The 16,333-nt window shown below is 38.7% G+C and overlaps 1 protein-coding gene across 3 annotated transcripts in view; it reads left to right on the top strand.

Moving 5' to 3' along the window:
* The window catches only part of TMLHE (trimethyllysine hydroxylase, epsilon), a 164,146-nt gene that overhangs the window by 16,293 nt on the left and 131,520 nt on the right, over positions 1 to 16,333 (top strand). The gene's annotated exons all lie outside the window — the stretch shown is intronic.

Raw genomic sequence — 16,333 nt, 5'->3', positions numbered from 1 at the left:
GACTCTTACACAGTCAAAAATCCATGTATAATTTTTTATTTCCTCCAACTTAACTACTGATAGCATACTATTGACCAGAAGCCTCACTGATAACATAAACAATTAACACATACTTTTTATGTTATACATATTATATGCTGTATTCTTATGTAAAGATGAGTAGGCTGAGAAGGAGGACTAGGAGGGGTTGACCTCACTGTCTCAGGAGTGGAATAGGTGGAAGGGGTGGAGGAGGTGGAACGGGAGGCAGGAGAGGCAGGAACACTCATTGTAACTACAGAAAAACATGATAATTTCTGTATTTTTTGCTTCATCATTTCTCTAAAAAATGTTCCTATATGGTACCAATTCTTCCACCATTGGCTTTAGTTTCAGTGCCCATATCATAGAAAAGTCCATGTTGTGAAAGAAGTGAAAAAACAGGTTTGAATAATCAGAATCTTTTTTCTGTATTGTCTAGTGTCAATTTCTTTTCTGATGCTGCTTCATCTACCTCTTCTTCCTCATCATCTGGCACTGGTTTGGAAGCACTCATCTCCATGAAGTCATCATTTTAAAATTCCTGTGGTGTGTCTGTTAGCTCTTGGATTTTTCCACGATCCCTATCTTGAAACTTTTCATCCTTCCACCTGTTTTTACCATATATGCAATCTATTTCATGATTAACTTGATTGGCTCTGTCATAAATCTATGAAGTCATTTGCAACTTCTGAACACAGCTTTCTCCAACAGAAATTTATTGTTTGGGGCTTGATGACTTTTATGCATTTTTCTATAACAATGATGGCATCTTATTTTTTGCATCGAAATGCATTTCATTTTGAAGAATGTATAGATTGAGTATTCCTTATCTGAAATGCTTGGGACCAGAAGTGTTTCCGATTTTTTTTTTTAATATTTGCATTACATACCTACCAGTTGAGCATCCTTAATCCCCAAATCCAAAATCCAAAATTCTCTAGTGAGCATTTCCTTTGAGTATCATGTCAGTGCTCAAAAAGTTTCAGATTTTGGCTTTTTGAATTTGGGATACTGAACTTGTATTAGCTTAGGTTAAAAAAAAATGCTTAAGAAACTCTGAACCTATTTCAATAAGCTCATATACCTAGGATCAATGTATTCCTGAGTATAGTCACTGTCAGGAATTAGGGTAACTACAGAAAACAAGAGGTGCCAAAAGGTTGGGGAATTGGCAAACATATATTTTAAAGAGTAAGTTCTGAGAAGTTGGACAACAACCCTTGAAAGTATTAGATAATGTTAGCATTTAGGGGACAGTGTATTGGGCAACTGACTGAGGTTCCTAAGAATAAGTAATGTCAAAAAAGCCTAATTTCTTTTTGTTGATATAAATGGAGGAATTTTTTAATGGTGTAATCCTTCCAGGATTTCATGGTGTTCTCTTTATCAGGGTTCTCTTTCTTAGCATTGACAATTCCTTCTATAGAGTACTGGGTGTAATGAGCCTTAAAGTCTCTTATGACCCTCTGATCTAGGGACTGAATTAGAGACATTGTATTTGGGGGCAAGTAAACCACTTAAATGCCTTTGGTGTTGAACTCATAAGTTTCCGGGTGGCCAGGGACATTGTCCAATATCAAAAGAACTTTAAAAGTCGGTCTCTTACTGGCAAGGTACTTTCTGACTGTAGGGACAAAGCATAGATGAAACCAATCCAGAAAAAGGTTTCTTGTTGTCCAGGCTTTGTTATACAACCAAAATACTGACAACTGTTGTTTAACATTTCCCTTCAAACCTCAGGGATTAGCATCTTTATAGATAAGGGAAGTCCTGATCATAAAGCTGACTATATTTGCACAAAGCAGTAGCGTTAGCCTATCCATTCTTGCCTTAAATCTTGGTATTCACTTCTCTTCTTGACTAATGGACATCCTTCATGGAATTTTTTTTCCAGTATGGGGCACATTTATTTACATTAAAACCCTGTTCATGTAGATAGATTTTCTCCTCAGTGATTTTCTTAATGGTACCTGAGAAATTATCTGCTGCCTCTTGGTCAGCAGAAGCTGCTTCTCTTAATATTTTTAATGCTAAACCTCTTTCTAAACTTCTCAAACCATCCTTTTCTGGCATTAAATTTTCCAGCTTTAAATCCTTCACCTTTTGATCCCTTTATGTTGTCATATAATCACTTCAATTTTTCCAAATCATATTAGAATCTATAGGTATGCCTTTTGTATAGCAATCCTGTACCCATATAAAAACTGCATTTTCAATATAGAAATCCTGAATTTTCTTTATTTACAATGATCCTTAACTGGGTTTATTTATCTTGAAATGGTGGACAGCTACAGTCGCACACCTCAGTCTATGGTACACATCAAGTAATTAAACATTTCCTTGTAACGTCATGACTTTGCTTCTTGGGAGCACATCCAACATCACTAGTGGCACTTTGTATGGATCCCATGGTGTTTAAGGTTAATGGTATTGCGCTAAATACACTGAAAAATATGTGAGAATTATGAGAGATCACTTCTTACTGTGATATGCAGTTTACTACAGAGATGAACTGCTCTTGTGGAGACGATTAGCATCACACAGCTTTTTTGTTTGTGTTTTACAGAGAAGTCCATGTTATTTATTTATTTATTTATTCCTTCCTTCCCTTCTTTCTTTCTTTCTTTCTCTTTCTTTCTTTCTTTTCTTTTCTTTTTTTTTTTTTTTTTGAGACGGAGTTTCGCTCTTGTTACCCAGGCTGGAGTGCAATGGCGCGATCTCGGCTCACCGCAACCTCCGCCTCCTGGGTTCAGGCAATTCTCCTGCCTCAGCCTCCTGAGTAGCTGGGATTACAGGCATGCACCACCATGCCCAGCTAATTTTTTGTATTTTTAGTAGAGACGGGGTTTCACCGTGTTGACCAGGATGGTCTCCATCTCTTGACCTCGTGATCCACCCGCCTCGGCCTCCCAAAGTGCTGGGATTACAGGCTTGAGCCACCGCGCCCGGCCTTTTCTTTTCTTTTTACTGTACTTTAAGTTCTGGGGTACAAGTGCAGATTTTGCAGGATTGTTGCATAGGTACACACATGCCATGGTGGTTTGCTCTCTCCATCCACACATCACCTACATCAGGCATTTCTCCCAGTGTTATCCCACCCCAATCTTCCTGCCCCCAGCTGTCCTTCCCCTAGTCCCCCACCCCCAACATAACCCAGTGATCACACAGCATGTGTATAGATAGATAGATAGATAGATAGATAGATAGATAGATAGATAGATAGAAATAGATAGATAGATATAGATATATCTATCTATCTCTCTCTCTCTCTATATATATATATATATATATAAATTGGGTTCTGGGGTACATGTGGAAATCATGGAGGATCTTTGCATAGGTACATACATGGCAATGTGGTTTTCTGCCTCCATTCCGCTGTCACCTATATCTGGCATTTCTCTCCATGTTATCTTTCCCCAACCTCCCTAGGCACTGCTGTCCCTCCCCTAGCCCCCGCCAACAGACCCCAGTGTGTGATGCTCCCCTCCCTGTGTTCATGTGTTCTCATTGTTTAACATCTGCCTATGAGTGAAAACATGCAGTGTTTGATTTTCTGTTCTTGTGTCAGTTTGCTGAGAATGATGGTTTCCAAATTCATCCATGTTCCTACAAAGGACACAAACTCATCATTTTTTATGGCTGCATAGTATTCCATGTTGTATATGTGTCACATTTTCCTCACCCAGTCTATCATAGATTGGCATCTGGGTTGGTTCCAGGTCTTTGTGCCATTCTAACTGGCATGAGATGGTATCTCAATGTGGTTTTGATTTTCATTTCTCTAATGACCAGTGATGATGAGCATTTTTTCATATGTTTGTTGGCCTCATATTTCTCTTCTTTTGAAAAGCGTCTGTTCATATCCTTTGTCCACTTTTGAATGGGTTTGTACTTTTTCTTGTAAATATGTTTTAGTTCTTTGTAGATTCTGGATATTAGCCCTTTGTCAGATGGGTAGATTGCAAAAATTTTTTCCCATTCTGTTGGTTGCCAGTTCACTCTAATGATTGTTTCTTTTACTGTACAGAAGTTCTGGAGTTTAATTAGATCCCATTTATCTATTTTGACTTTTGGTGTTTTAGTCATGAAGTCCTTGCCTATGCCTATGTCCTGAATGGCTTTGCCTAGGTTTTCTTCTATGGTTTTTATGGTGTTAGGTCTTATGTTTAAGTCTTTAATCCATCTGGAGTTAATTTTAGTGTAAAGTGTGAGGAAGGGGTCTAGTTTCAGCTTTATGCATATGGCTAGCCAATATTCCCAACACCATTTATTAAACAGGGAATCCTTCTCCCATTGCCTGTTTTTGTCAGATTTGTCAAAGATCAGATGGTTGTAGGTGTGTGGCATTGCCTGTGAGGCCTCTGTTCTGTTCCATTGGTCTATGTCTCTGTTTTGTTATCAGTACCATGATGTTTTGATTACTGTACACTTGTAGTATAGTTTGAAGTCAGGTAGTGTGATGCCTCCAGCTTTGTTCTTTTTGCTTAGGGTTCTGTTGGCTATGTGGGCACTCTTTTGGTTCCGTGTGAAGTTTAAGTTGTTTTTTTCCAGTTCTGTGAAGAGGGTCATAGGTAGCTTGATGGGAATAGCGTTGAATCTATACATTACTTTGGGCAGTATGGCTGTTTTCACAATATTGATTCTTCCTAACTATGAGCGTGGAATGTTTCTCCATCTGTTTGTGTCCTCTCTTATTTCCATGAGCAGTGGTTTGTAGTTCTCCTTGAAGATGTCCTTTACATCCTTTGCTAGTTGTATTCCTAGGTATTTTATTCTCTTTGTAGCAATTATGAATGGGAGTTTGCTCATGATTTGGCTCTCTGTTAGTCTGTTATTGGTGTATAAGAATGCTTGTGGCCGGGCGTGGTGGCTCACGCCTGTAATCCCAGCACTTTGGGAGGCCGAGGTGGGTGGATCACGAGGTCAAGAGATCAAGACCATCCTGGTCAACATGGTGAAACCCCGTCTTTACTAAAACTACAAAAAATTAGCTGGGCATGGTGGCGCGTGCCTGTAATCCCAGCTACTCAGGAAGCTGAGGCAGGAGAATTGCCTGAACCCAGGAGGCGGAGGTTTCAGTGAGCCGAGATGGCACCATTGCACTCCAGCCTGGGTAACAAGAGCGAAACTCCATCTCCAAAAAAAAAAAAAATGCTTGTGATATCTGCACATTGATTTTGTATTCTGAGACTTTGCTGAAGTTGCTTATCAGTTGCAGGAGATTTTGGGCTGTGGTGATGGGGTCTTCTAAATATACAATCATGTTTTCTGCAAATAGAGACAATTTGACTTCCTCCTCTCCTAATTGAATACGCTTTATTTCTTTTTCTTGCCTGATTGTTCTGGCTAGAACTTCCAATACTATATTGAATAGGAGTGGTGAGAGAGGACATCCTTGTCTAGTGCCAGATTTCAAAGGGAATGCTTCTAGTTTTTGCCCATTCAGTATGATATTGGCTGTGGGTTTGTCATAGACAGCTTTTATTATATTGAGATACTTTCCATTGATACCTAGTTTATTGAGAGTTTTTAGCATAAAGGGCTGTTGAATTTTGTCAAAGGCCTTTTCTGCATCTATTGAGATAATCATGTGGTTTTTGTCTTTGGTTCTGTTTGTGTGATAGATTACGTTTATGGACTTGCATATGTTGAACCAGCCTTGCATCCCTGGAATACAGCCTATTTGATCGTGATAGATAAGCTTTTTGATATGCTGTTGCATTTGGTTTCCCAGTATTTTACTGAAGATTTTTGCATCTATTTTCATCATGGATATTGGCCTGAAGCTTTCTTTTTTATTTGGGTCTCTGCCCAGTTTTGGTATTAGGATGATGTTGGTCTCATAAAATGATTTGGGAAGAATTCCCTCTTTTTGTGTTGTTTGGAATAGTTTCAGAAGGAATGGTACCAGCTCCTATTCATACATCTGGTAGAATTCAGCTGTGAACCCATCTGGGCCAGGGCTTTTTTTTTTGGTTGGTAGCTATTAATTGCTGCCTTAACGTCAGACCTTGTTATTGGTCCATTCAGGGTTTCAGCTTTTTCCTGGTTTAGTATTGGGAGGGTGCAAATCTCCAGGAATTTATCTATTTCTTCCAGGTTTACTGGTTTATGTGCATAGAGTTGTTTGTAGTAATCTCTGATGGTAGTTTGTGTTTCCATGGAATTGGTGATTATATCTGCTTTATCGTTTTTTATTGCACCTATTCGATTCTTCTCTCTTTTTCTTTTTATTAATCTGGCAAATGGTTTGTCTATTTTGTTGACCTTTTCAAAAAACCAGCTCCTGGATTTGTTGATTTTTTGAAGGGTTTTTTTGTGTCTCTATCTCCTTCAGTTCTGCTCTGATCTTAGTTATTTCTTGTCATCTGCTAGCTTTCGAGTTTTTTTCGATCTTGCTCCTCTAGCTTTTTCAATTTTGATAATAAGGTGTCGATTTTAGATCTTTCCTCACTTCTCATGTGGGCATTTATTGCTATAAATTTCCTCCTAGATACTGTTTTAAATAAGTCCCAGAGATTCTGGTATGTTGTGTCTTCATTCTCATTGGTTTTGAAGAAGATCTTTATTTCTACCTTCATTTCATTGTTTATCCAGTCAACATTCAAGAGCCAGTTGTTCAGTTTCCATGAAGCTGTGCGGTTCTGAGTTAGTTTCTGAATCCTGAGTTCTAATTTGATTGCACTGTGGTCTGAGGGACTGTTATGATTTCTGTTCTTTTGCATTTGCTGAGGAGTGATTTACTTCCAATTACGTGTTCAATTTTAGAGTAGGTGCAATGTGGTGCTGAAAAGAATGTATATTCTGTAGTTTTGTGGTAGAGAGTTCTGTAGATGTCTATTAGGTCCACTTGGTCCAGTTCTGCATTCAAGTCCTGGATATTCTTTTTAATTTTCTGTCTCATTGATCTAATATTGACAGTTGTGTGTTAACGTCTCCCACTACTATTGTGTGGGGGTCTAAAGTCTCTTTGTAGGTCAATAAGAACTTGCTTTGTACAGCTAGTGCTCAACTTATGACCACGGTCGGGACCGCGGACCGGTCGTAACACTATTTGGTCGTAAGTTGAGTAGGCTATATGTACAGTTGAAATGGTGCATGTGGAGATGGTAGTGCTGCCGGAAGCTGGTCCGCAGTGTCGTACGCCCAGCTGGGCAACGTTTGCGCTGCCAGACGCGGAGCAGTCGTGGCTAGCGATTGTGGTCATAAAGTCAAATGGTTGTAAGTTGTATAGGTGGTAAGTTGATCAATACCTGTATATCTGGGTGCTCCTGCATTGGTTGCATATATATTTAGGATCATTAGCTCTTCTTGTTGCATTGATTCTTTTACCAATATGCAATGCCCTTCTTTGTCTCTTTTGATCCGTGCTGATTTAAAGTCCATTTTATCAGAGACTAGGATTGCAACTCCTCCTTTTTTTTGCTCTCCATTGGCTTGGTAAATCTTCCTCCATCCCTTTATTTTGAGCCTATGTGTGTTTTTGCATATAAGATGGGTTCCCTGAATACAGCACACTGATTGGTCTTGACTTTTTATCCAATTTGCCACTCCATGTCTTTTGATTGGGTCATTTATCCCATTTTCAATTAAGGTCAATATTGTTATGAGTGAATTTGATCCTGCCATTTTTATGCTAGCTGGCTTTTTGGCCCATTAATTGATGCAGTTTCTTCATTGTGTCAATGCTTTTTACCATTTGATATGTTTTTGCAGTGGCTGGTACTGGTTGTTCTTTTCCTTGTTTAGTGTTTCCTTCAGGAGATTTTGTAGGGCAGGCCTGGTGGTTAATAAATCTCTCAGCAATTGCTTGTCCATAACAGATTTTATTTATCCTTCGCTTATGAAGCTTAGTTTGGCTGGATATGAAATTCTGGGTTGAAAATAATTTTCTTTTAGGATGTTGAATATTGGCCTCCACTCTCTTCTGGCTTGTAGGGTTTCTGCCAAGAGAATTGCTGTAAGTCTGATGGGCTTCCCTTTGTGGGTAACCAGACATTTCTCTCTGGCTGCCCTTAGCATTTTTTCCTTCATTTCAACTCTGGTGAATCTGATGATTATGTGCCTTGGGGTTGCTCTTCTTGAGGAGTATTTTTATGGTGTTCTCTGTATTTCCTGAATTTGAATGTTGGCCTGCCTTGCTAAGTTGGGGAAGTTCTCCTGGATAATATCCTGAAGAGTGTTTTCCGGCTTGGATTCATTTTCTCCATCACATTCAGGTAAACCTATCAAACGTAGATTAGGTTGTTTCACATAATCCTATATTTCTTGGAGGCTTTGTTCATTTCTTTTCATTCTTTTTTCTCTAATCTTGTCTTCTTGTTTTATTTCATTGAGTTGATCTTCAGTCTCTGATATCCTTTCTTCTGCTTGGTCGATTCAGCTATTGAAACTTGTATATGCTTTGTGAAGTTCTCATGCTGTGTTTTTCAGCTCCATCAGGTCATTTATATTCTTGAGCATTTCATCTAACCTTTTTTTTAAGGTTTTTAGTTTCTTGGCATTGGGTTAGAACATGTTCATTTAGCTCAGAGAAGTTAGTTATTACACAACTTCTGAAGCTTGTTTCTGTCAATTCATCAGACTCATTCTCCATCCAGCTTTGTTTCTTTGCTGGTGAGGAGTTATGATCCCTTGGAGGAGGAGATGCATTCTGGTTTTTGGTATTTTCATCCTTTTTGTGCACGTTTCTTCCCATCTTTGTGGATTTACCTACCTGTGGTCTTTGTAGTGGTGACTTTTGAATGGGGCCTCTGAGTGGATGTCCTTTTTGCTGGTGTTGAAGCTATTTCTTTCTGTTTTTAGTTTTCCTTCTAACAGTCAGGTCCCTCTGCTACAGGACTACTGGAGGTCAACTCCAGACCTTGCTTGCTGGGGATCACCTGCAGGGGCTTCAGAACAGTAAGGGTTGCTGCTCGTTTCTCCTTCTGTTATCTTCATCCCAGAAGGGTACCCGCCAGATGTCAACCTGAGCTCTCCTTTATGGGGTGTCTCTTTGCATATATGCAGGCCAGGGAGCTGCTTGAGGAGACAGTCTGTCCCTTATAGAAGCTCAAGTGCTGAGCTGGGTGCTCCGTTTTTCTGTTCAGCGGTGCTGGGGAGGTACTTTGAAGTCTGCTGCAGCAGAACTCATAACTGCCTCTTTTCCCAGGTGCTCTGTCCTGGGAAGGTGGGGCTTTATTTATAAGTTCCTGACGTGCTGCTGCCTTTTTTTCAGAGATACCCTGTTCAGCAAGAAGGTAGAGTAGTCACAGTCTGCCAGCAGAGGCATTGCTGAGCAGCCACAGGCTCTGCCGAGCTGCAGTTTAAACTTCCTTGTGATTTTGTTTACAGAGGTTCAGTTAGAATTGCCTTGGTAATGGTGGACTGCCTCCATAGTGGTGGACTGCCTCAGTAATGGCAGACACCCTTCCCCGCACCGAGCTGAACCATCCCAGGTCCAGCTGCACTTGCTGTGAAACTCTCAATCCAGAGCGTTTCAGATTGGTGATTTTTGTGGGGGTGGGGCCCACTGAGCCTGATCACTGGCTCCCTGTGTCAGCCCCCTCTTTTTCAGTTGAATGGGCAGCTCTGTCTCCCGGGCATTCCAGGTGCCAGTTGAAATGGCCGCCCAGATTTGTGTGAGTTTTTGTGTGGAAACCCTAGCACTGGCTGAAATAGCTGTGCTAGAAACTCGTAGTGTGTTTTGGCCTGGGAATATCCTGGTTTGTGGGCAGTAAAAACTCATTTGGAAATTGGGTGATCACTCACCCTCTGCATTGTTCTTCCTGGGAACTGCACTCCAAAGTTCTTCCTATTCGGCCATCTTGGATCTCTCTGATCACACAGCTTTTTAAGTGGGTACTCACAATACCTGAGCCCACTCACAATGGCAACAATAGGTATCTATGAAATTATTACAGTAGTACAGCTACAGTCATTTTATGCAGTTATGATTTAATACTGCCTTTTAAAATTTACATTTATCTTGACCATGAATGGCATCATGTGCAGTCTGTGTGTGTAAATTTTGACAAATTTTAACTTTTTATGATATTTTATGGTAGTAAATGATAAAATAGACTAGCATATAAATGTACTTTATGCATTCATGCATACCTTTTTCTTAAATTTTTTTATATTTCTAGGCCATATGGTTTGTCTGTAAGTTTTTTCAAATTAATTTTTCCAGTATATTGAAAAACATCTGTATAAGTGGACCTGTGCAGTTCAAACCATGTTGCTCAAGAGTCAGCTGTACTATAGATTTTTTGCTTTGTCATTATCATAAGGCTTACATAAAACATCTTATAAAAGGTTAATTTAAGCTGATAACAACTTAACTTTTATCACGTAGAACTCTACATGTACTTTTATTACCCTGAACACACACATATTGGGGTTGGTGTCAAAATTTACAGCATTTTGTAGTTTATATTCCTTGATAATTTATTTTAATTATAGGTGGTTTTCGTAGTTTTGAGTTTTAGCCGTTGTATTTGAGGTAAAACTGCTCTACACACCATCACTACACTCCTAAACTATTCTATATGTAACTGTATGAATTATACCATTAAGTTTTGCATTTTCATATTTTTTTTTAATTGTTAATTTGATCTTTTTTTAGTGTACTTTAAGTTCTGGGGTACATGTGCAGATCTTGCAGGATTGTTACATAGGTATACACATGAGATTGTGGTTTGCTGCCTGCATCCCACCGTCACCTACATTAGATATTTCATTTAATGTTATCCCTCCCCAATCTCCCCACCCCCTGCTATCCCTCCCCTATACCCCCAGCCCTCAACAGAAACCAGTGTTTGATGTTCCTCTATGTCCATGTGTTCTCATTGTTCAACACCCACTTCTGAGTGAGAACATGGGATGTTTGGTTTTCTGTTCTTGTGTCAGTTTGCTGAGAACGATGTTTTCCAGCTTCATCCCTGTCCCTGCAAAGGACATGAACTCATCCTTTTTATGGCTGCATAGTATTCCATGGTGTATATGTGCCACATTTTCTTTATTCAGTCTATCATTGATGGGCATTTGGGTTGGTTCCAAGTCTTTGCTATGGTAAACAATGGTGCCATGAACATATGTGTTCATGTGTCCTTATACTATAACAATTTATAATCCTTTGGGTATATACCCAGTAATGGGATTGCTGGGTCAAATGGAATTTCTATTTCTAGATCCTTGAGGAATTTCCACACTGTCTTCCACAATGGTTGAACTAATTGACACTCACACCAACAGTGTAAAAGAATGATTTGTAATAGAACAATTTATAATCCTTTGGGTATATACCCAGTAATGGGATTGTTGGGTCAAATGGAATTTCTGTTTCTAGATCCTTGAGGAATTGCCACACTGTCTTCCACAATGGTTTAACTAATTTACACTCCCACCAACAGTGTAAAAGCGTTCCTATTACTCCACATCCTCTCCAGCATCTGTTGTCTCCTGATTTTTTAATGATCACCATTCTAACTGGTGTGAGATGGTATCTCAGTGTGGTTTTGATTTGCATTTCTCTAATGACCAATGATAATGCGCATTTTTTCATATATTTTTTGGCTGCATAAATATCTTCTATTGAGAATTGTCTATTCATATCCTTTGCCCACTTTTTGGTGGGGTTGTTTTTTTCTTGTAAATTTGTTTAAGTTTTCTGTAGATTCTGGATATTAGTCCATTGTCAGATGGGTAGCTTGCAAATTTTTTTTCATATTCTGTTGATTGCCAGTTCACTCTAATGATTGTTTCTTTGGCTATGCAGAAGCTCTTAAATTTAATTAGATCCCATTTGTCTATTTTGGCTTTTGTTGCCATTGCTTTTGATGTTTTAGTCATGAAGTCCTTGCCTATGCCTATGTCCTGAATGGTATTACCTATGTTTTCTTCTAGGGTTTTTGTGGTGATAGGTCTTATGTTTAAATCTTTAATCCATTTGGAGTTGATTTTTATATGAGGTGTAAGGAAGGGGCCCAGTTTCAGCTTTCTGCCCATGGCTAGCCAGTTTTCCCAACACCATTTATCAAACAGAAATATTTTCCTCATTGCTTGTTTTTGTCTGGTTTGTCAAAGATTAGATGGTTGTAGATGTGTGGCATTACTTCCAAGGCCTCTATTCTGTTCCATTTATCTATATCTCTGTTTTGATACAAGTACCATGCTGTTTTGATTACTGTAGCTTTGTAGTATAGTTTGAAGTCAGGTAGTGTGATGCCTCCAGCTTTGTTCTTTTTGCTTAGGATTCTTTTGGCTATGCAGACTCTTTTTTGGTTCCATATGAGGTTTAAGGTGTTTTTTTCCAGTTTTGTGAAGAGGGTCATAGGTAGCTTGATGGAAATAGCATTGCATCTGTAAATTACATTGGGCAGCATGGCCATTTTCACAAAATTCATTCTTCCTAACCATGAGCATGGAATGTATTTCCATCTGTTTGTGTTCTCTCTTATTTCCTTGAGCAGTGATTTGTAGTTCTCCTTGAAGAGGTCCTTCACATCCTTTGTCATTTGTATTCCTCAGTATTTTATTCGCCTGTGGCAATTGTGAATGGGGTTTCGCTCATGGTTTGGCTCTCTGTTTGTCTATTATTGGTGTATAGGAATGCTTGTGATTTTTGCACATTGATTTTGTATCCTGAGGCTTTGCTGAAGTTGCTTATCATCTTTAGGAGATTTTGGGCTGAGACAATGGGATATTCTAAATATGCAATCATGTTGTCTGCAAATAGAGACAATTTGACTTCCTTTTTTCCAAATTGAATATGCTTTATTTCTTTTTCTTGCCTGATTCCTCTTGCTAGAATTTCCAATACTATGTTGAATAGGAATGGTGAGAGAGGGCACCCTTGTCTAGTGCCAGTTTTCAAAGGGAATGCTTCCAGTGTTTCCCCATTCGGTATGATATTGGCTGTGGGTTTGTTGTAAATAGCTTATATTATTTTGAGATACTTTCCATCGATACCTAGTTTATTGAGAGTTTTTAGCATAAGGGGCTGTTGAATTTTGTCGAAGGCCTTTGCATCTATTGAAATAATCATGTGGTTTTTGTCTTTGGTTCTGTTTATGTGATGGATTATGTTTACAGATTTGTGTGGGTTGAACCAGCCTTGCACCCCCAGGATGAAGCCTACTTGATTGTGATACATAAGCTTTTTGATGTGCTGTTGCATTTGGTTTGCCAGTATTTTGTTGAAGAAATTTGCATCAATGTTCATCATGGAAGTTTTCTTTTTTTGTTGTATCTCTGCCAGTTTTTGGTATCAGGATGATGTTGGACTCATAAAATGTTTTAGGCAGGATTCTCTCTTTTTGTATTGTTTGGAATAATTTCAGAAGGTATGATACCAGCTGCTCTTTGTACATCTGGTAGAATTCGGCTGTGAACCCTTCCAGACCTGGACTTTTTTTGGTTGGTAGGCTATTAATTACTGCCTCAGCTTTAGACCTTGTTATTGGTCTCTTCAGGGATTCAACTTCTTCCTGGTTTAGTCTTGGGAGGGTGTAAGTGTCCAGGAATTTATCCATTTCTTCTAGATTTACTGGTTTATGTGCATAGAGTTGTTTGTAGTAATCTTTCATGGTAGTTTGTATTTCTGTGGAATCAGTGGTGATATCTCTTTTATCATTTTCTTATTGCATCTATTCAAATCATCTCTATTTTCTTTTTTATTAGCCTGGCTGTTGGTCTATTTTGTTGTTCTTTTTTAAAAAAAAAATCAGCTCCTGGATTTATTGATTTTTTTGATGGCAATACCATTCAGGACATACACATAGGCAAGGATTTCATGACTAAAACACCAAAAGCAATGGCAACAAAAGCCAAAATAGACAAATGGGATTTAATTAAACTTAAGAGCTTCTTCACAGCAAAAGAAACAGTCATTAGAGTGAACTGTCAACCAACAGAATCGGAAAAAATTTTTGCAAGCTCTCCATCTGACAAAGGGCTAATATCCAAAATCTACAAAGAACTGAAACAGATTTACAAGGAAAAAATAACCACATCCAAAAGTGGGCTAAGGATATCATCAAACAGTTTTCAAAAGATGACATTTGTGCCACCAACAAACATATGAAAAAATGCTCATTGTCACTGGTCATTAGTGAAATGCAAATCAAAACTATGTCGAGATACCATCTCACGCCAGTCAGAATGGCAATCATTAAAAAATCTGGAGACAGCAGATGCTGGAGAGGATGTAGAGAAATGGAAACACTTTTATACTGTTGTAAATTACACTTTTACACAATGTAAATTAGTTCCACCATTGTAGAAGACAGTGTGGTGATTCCCCAAAGATCTATAAATAGAAATACCATTTGATCCAGCAATCCCATTACTGGGTATATACCCAAAGGATTATAAATTGTTCTATTATAAAGATACGAGCACAGGTATGTTCATTGCTGCACTGTTTCTAATAACAAAGACCTATAGCCCACACAGATGCCCATCAATGATAGACTGGATAAGGAAAATGTGGCACATATACACCATGGAATACTATGCAGCCATAAAAAGATATCTTCATGTCCTTTTTAAGGATATGGATGAATCTGGAAACCATCATTCTCAGCAAACTGACACAAGGTCAGAAAACCAAACACTGCATGTTCTCACTCATAGGTGGGTGTTGAACAGTGAGAACACATGGACACAGGGAGGGGAACATCACACACTGGCATCTGTTGGGGGATGGAGGGCTAGGGGAGGGATAGCGGGGGGTGATGAGGTTCAGGAGGGATAACACTGGAAGAAATGCCTGATGTAGGTGACGGGGGGATGGAGGCAGCAAACCACCATGGCATGTGTGTACCTATGCAGCAATCCTTTAAGATCTGCACATGTACTCTATAACTTAAAGAATAAATAAATAAATAAATAAGTCTTGGTTCTGGGGCCCAGAATAAACACCATTAATGAGTAATTCCCTTCAACCTCCCCTGAAAGGGTCATCCACTACAAAGTTTACATGAGCAAACAAATTAGTGTAGGGAGAAAGGAATGTGGGGTAAGCAGATTGAACTGGGGAAGCTTTTATTATCCTTAATTTACCCTATGACTTTATGCTCTAACATAAGAACTGGCTGCCTTCAGCCAGTCTCATTGAAAGTTTTCAGCCTTCCAAAAGGTTTGAGACTCTAATCTAACTTCCCTATAGTTCCCTTAATATTTTTCCAGCCACTGTGAGTTAATCCCAACACTTTGTGATTATTTTATTACCATCTGATATCATTTCCTTTCAGCCCAAGGCACTTACATTAGTATTTTTTATATAGGAGGTCTGCTAGTAATAACTTCTGTCAATCTGTCAATTTTTGTTCATTTGGGAATGTCTTTATATTACCTTCATTTGAAGTACAGTCCTGCTGCAAATAGAATTTTTCAGTTAACATTTTCCTCTTTTTCTTATTGATACAAAATATTTTACATATTTATGGGGTGCATATGAGTATTTGTTACATCCATAGAATGGATAAAGATCAAGTCAAGGTATTTGGGGTATCCATCACCTTGAATATTTATCGTTTCTATGTGTTGGTAATATTTCAAGTTCTCTCTTTTAGCTACTTTGGAATATATAATACATTGTTGCTAACTATAGTCACTCCGTTATAGATTATTGGAGCTTATTTATTCTATTTAATGGTATTTTTGTACTACTAATCAATCTTTCTATATCACTCCTCCCATCCACACATCCTTTCAACCTCTGATATCTATCATTCTGGTCTCTATCTTCATGAAGTTAGTGATTTTAGCTCTCAAGGAGTACAGAGAACATGCAATATCTGTCTTCCTGTTCCTGGCTTATTTCACTTAACTCTAGTTCCACCCATGTTGCTGCAAATGACATGATCTTATTCTTTATTTTTATTTTATTTTATTTTTGAGACTTGCTCTGTCACCCAGGCTGGAGTTCAGTGTGTGATCTTGGCTTACTGTAACCTCCGCCTCTTGGGTTCAAGTGATTCTCCTGCCTCAGCCTCCTGAGTAGCTGGGATTATGGGTGTCTGCTACCACACCTGGCTAATTTTTGTATTTTTAGTAAAGACCCGATTTCTCCATATTGACCAGGCTGGTCTTGAACTCCTGACCTCAGGTGATCCACCCACCTTGGCTTTCCAATGTGCTGGGACTACAGGAAGGAGCCACTGCACCCTGCTTTCATTCTTTTTTATGGCCAAATAGTATTCTATTGTGTATACATGCCAATTTTTAAAAATCTATTCATTTGTTGAGAGACACTTAGATTTATTCTGTGTCTTTACTATTATGAATAGTGCTGTGATAAACATGTAAGTGCAGCTATTCTTTT

Source organism: Sapajus apella, unplaced genomic scaffold (assembly GCF_009761245.1).
Source record: "Sapajus apella isolate SASKATOON/1434 unplaced genomic scaffold, GSC_monkey_1.0 scaffold149, whole genome shotgun sequence".
NCBI classification, from domain to species: domain Eukaryota; kingdom Metazoa; phylum Chordata; class Mammalia; order Primates; family Cebidae; genus Sapajus; species Sapajus apella.
This window is presented reverse-complemented; position numbering and strand designations above follow the sequence as displayed.